Source organism: Cyprinodon variegatus, unplaced genomic scaffold, assembly GCF_000732505.1.
Source record: "Cyprinodon variegatus isolate N-32 unplaced genomic scaffold, C_variegatus-1.0 Scaffold817, whole genome shotgun sequence".
Taxonomy (NCBI): domain Eukaryota; kingdom Metazoa; phylum Chordata; class Actinopteri; order Cyprinodontiformes; family Cyprinodontidae; genus Cyprinodon; species Cyprinodon variegatus.
The window spans coordinates 125,966-130,445 of NW_015151270.1; positions in this window are offsets into that span (position 1 = coordinate 125,966).

Sequence of the window (4,480 nt, forward strand, 5' to 3'; positions counted from 1 at the left end):
ACCCCCTCCTCAAACAAACAGCCCCCCTCAGGCCACCTGCTGCCCCCCTCCTCCCGGCTGGATCAGCTGATGATAAAAATAAAACGCATTTAAAGCTGATTTCTGCTAAAATCTTATATTTTTGGTCATTTCTTGATGTCAGAAACTCTTTAATCTGTGGTGAAAATGAACATTTTACAGAAGCTATAAAATGCTGCTGATCAGATGAGACCTTATTGGTGTTTGGGTGTCAGTCTCTCCTGCTCCAGATGGAGGAGCTGTGAATACACAGAGAGACAAAACATCATCAGCTCACAGGGTTCTGCACCCCTCCCCGTCCGGTTCTGCTTCCAGCTGGAAGCGTCTTCACCATTCAAAGGTGAATTCAGAACAGCCTCCTTCATCATTTAAAGCTCCTGTTCCTTGGTTCCCAGAAAATCCTGCAGAGCTGCAGGAAACATGGAGCAGCGGCTGGATGAGAGGAGGAAAATAACCAGGAGGAGGAGGAGGAGGGTGTGGAGCATTAGAGGGAGGGTCAGCCTGAGGTGGCTCTGCTCCGTATACACACTGATATCTTCATTCATTGATTTTAAAGAACACCACCAAGTGGCACAGAGCAGAGATAACAGGGAAGGAGCCGTTTAGAGCTGCTGGTCTGAGTTTTATCACCAAAAAAACATTTCTAACACCTCAGGAAATCAGCTTTCTGCGTGAATTAACACTGAATAATATATTTAAACTTCATTTAGATGTTCAAAACCACATAATACAACGATAAGACCTGGAATGAGGCACAATTATCATTTGAGAAAGAACCAACATGACGCATCATGTCTAAGTGATGATGCTCCATGCAGAAGAAATGAAAAAAAAAAAACTGCAACTTTTATTTATTTAACAGCCGTTGTTAATAACAGCATCCGGATGGAAAGACAACAGCAATGACCTCAGGGAGGCAGTTGCTCCTGCCCTTCAACCTGGGAGGGTTTTCAGGTCATTAACTACCTGAAGTCCATCGATAGAGAGAGGAAAACATTTTAGTCAGAGGAGAGGATGTCTACAGATTCAGGCCAAAGTCAGAGTGGGAAGAAGACTTTAAATTCAGGCCCGGTCTTGTGCTTAGGCGCCCATGGCTCATGTACGGAGGCCTTAAGGCTGGTTTATACTTAAAAACCAGGTCGTCTGCATGCGTGTCGCAGTTAACGCAGATATGCCCCACCCCTTCCGCAGACACTCACCTCTACCTCTCTAAATTGTTGGTGACCGCAGACAGGAGGCCTCTGATTGGTCAAATCTACATCCGCTCTACAGTATGCGTATTTCCTGTTTGGTTCCTTACCGGCCTGTTTTATTTTTATGACCGCCATTTTGGAAAACGACTTGTGAAGATGGAGCAGCTAGAAGAGCGAGGTGCGCGAGAACGCTGGGACCCTTTTTCCACCTGGATCTCCGCTCTTTTTGGCCCTCATGTCCCTCCATTGTCGCACAAACTTGCCGCCACTTCCTCACCGCCTCTGCCGTATCTAGACCCACAGCTAGTTCCTGATTGTCCCTCTGGCGTTGTGGCGTGGAATAACAGAGCGCAGACCATGCTTCATTATTGGGCATAGATCAAAAATACCTGCTACGAGCTCATTGCGACGTAGCTACTGCTGCAGGACGATAACCAGCCCTTCAGTCCTTGAAGTGACCGACCCGGGTCCTTTATTCATTAATTTAATCAGGACAGAGCACATTAATGAACAATCTTATACTTCTGTACTAGGGCTGTCAGTTTTAAAGCGTTATTAACGCGTTAACCGCTTTAGACTATAACGCCGACATTTTTTTTAACGCACGTTAATCGCGCATCAAAACAAACGCACCGTTCGTTTGTTTTCTTTATTTTTCCGCAGCGCTCGCTGTACTGTTTGTTTTACCCTCGGTGCTTTCCAAAGCTTCAGGAATGCTAAATGCGGGAGAGTCCGCACCATAACAGACCCGTGCTTTGAATGGGCAAAAATGGCCAACAGACAAGGTTTCCTGAATGATACGTTTCTTTTTTAAGTTATGCCAGAAGGCTCTCTTGACAAAACCCAAGTCGTCTGTCTATGTTGTCCAGAAGAAACGAGCGTCTCACTGGCTTAGTGCCAACAAGACAAAGAAATGAACTAAGTCATGTGGAAAGCGCTGCTGCTGCACTTCCTGTTCAGACCAAAGGAATATTAAAGCATTTTGAAAATGTTCTACATGTAAAATGTTATGTTGCTGAGATGCCTGCAAAGCCCAGTTATTGTAATTTCGTCTGATTTATTTATTATTTTTGTGAGTAAATTCATTTCATTTTAATTAAGTCTGTATTTCATAACGGAATGTGCACTTTATTTTAACATCTTTATTTTTGTCCTATGTTTGAGAAAAAATTAAGCTTACGGAGTACTTTGAAGTACTTTTTACTGTTCTGTAGTTTTGTAAAGTTTTGATGGAAGCATAACGCCTAATTTAAAATTTAGAATTTAAACCAGGATATTTTTATTCTAGTTTCTTAAAAGTGCTTGAAAAATTATGCTAATAAAAAAAAAAAATTTTGTATAAGCATGTGTTTTTTACATTATTGCACAATTGCATTTTTAAATGGCCAAATAAAATAAATAAAAAGATAAAATATGCGATTAATCTCGAGTTAACTGTTGATAATATGCGATTAATCGCGATTAATCACAATTTTTAATAGTTTGACAGCACTATTCTGTACAGATTGTAAATGAGCCAGATTGTAGCATAGTTGCTAATTTACATCTTTCATCTTGAGGCAGGAAGACAAAACAACACAAGATCATATGATTCAATATCAGTCAAAACACATAGACACGCGTTCAGACGATGATATTACAACAATAAAATTAGTGAGTGCATGACTGGGAGCTTTTAAGAAACTGTTTAAGGTGCTTTTTAAATGTGCAATAAGTGGGACATTCCCTGATGTTTGTTCCAGAAGTGACCCAGAAGTGAAATTTGAAAATTTTCAAAATTGAGCATATTATATTTTTCCAAAATATTACACTGATGGAATGACGGGGGCTTTTGATCAAAGATTTTTAAAGATTTTTTGAATAATATTTCTATTGGTTTTAAAGTTGTGTCCTTCGCTCCATGTCTCCCCCCTCTCTCTCGTACCCCTTTTTTTCCCCACAAAAATGAGCTACTAATGTTATTCAAATAGTGCTGCAGTTAGGAAGGAGTCAGGACCTGGGAGCAAGATGCTTCCTAGCACTAATGCAGTTAGCATAGGAACCTCATGATCTTCCTAGACACGGCTAGGAGCTTTATTGTTTCCCATAATCCTTTGGGTTACAGACCACCTAATTGACTTTGACAAAATGTCTTCACTGTGAGAAACCCTAATGTTCACACCTTCGCATATGTTGGGTTTTATGATGGAAAGCTTCAGCTGCTCTTAGCTTTTGGTTAACTTTTGTTTTCTGTTGTTGTTTGTCTGTAGTCTGCTGGTGAAGATTCTCAGTAATCCAGGTTATAGTCATTTCAAAAAAGGTTTTAAAAAACAACCCACTGGACTTTGTTTCCAAGTTTGAAGATGTTTCTCTTCCCATCCAGGAAGGTTTTTCAATTCAAAATGTCAGGAATAGCGTTGAGTTCCAGGCTTTATAGTCCGAACTCGCCCAGCGTAATTATTGCACATGTCCTCATGTGAGCTCCTTTCCTAACCTGGATAGTGTTCTTACTGCTGGCCCCATGAAACGTGAAGGGATAGGAGCTAGGAACTACAATGTGAGGTATTAGGAAGGAGTCGCTGCAGGCCTCAGTTAGCAGGTGAAAGGGCGTGACAGTGAACCAGTCTGCGTGAGAAAGTCTCACTTCTCTAGAATCAAGATGGCAGCAGAGCCTAGTGGCTAGCAGAGCTGCATCTGGATGAGGGACAATATATAGAAATAGAAATTAAACTTTATTGATCTCACAATGGAGAAATTGACTCATTTAAACCATCCCCTTGCGGATGCAGTGGGCTGCCATTGTGCGGCGCCTGGGGAGCAGTGTGCTGTTAAGGGTCTTGCTCAGAGACCCAGATTTGAGGCTGTGGGGATCAAACCGGGTACTTGCAACCTTCTCAGAGCACAAGCGCACTGCTCTAACCACTAGACCAACACTCCCCCGCCCTCCATCTGGGATGATGACCTCTGGACAGAAGCAACTGAAGATGTAATTAAAGACAATTTAACAATCACTGGTCTTTCAAACCACTGGATTATATTATTTTCAACAACTTCTATCATAATCCCATTCCTATTTTTCTGTTTGTTCTGTTCTGGATTTCAGTTTCCATCTCATTAACCTCCCCTTCCCCACTGATGAACAATAAACCTTCTCTCTCTTCTCAGGCCTTCCGGTTCTAATCTACTCTGCAGAACCAGAACCAAGCAGGTAGAAGCAGCTCTCAGTTCTTAAAGGAATAGTACACCCAAAACATGATTAGCCTTCATTTTCTACTCACCCCCATGCTGAA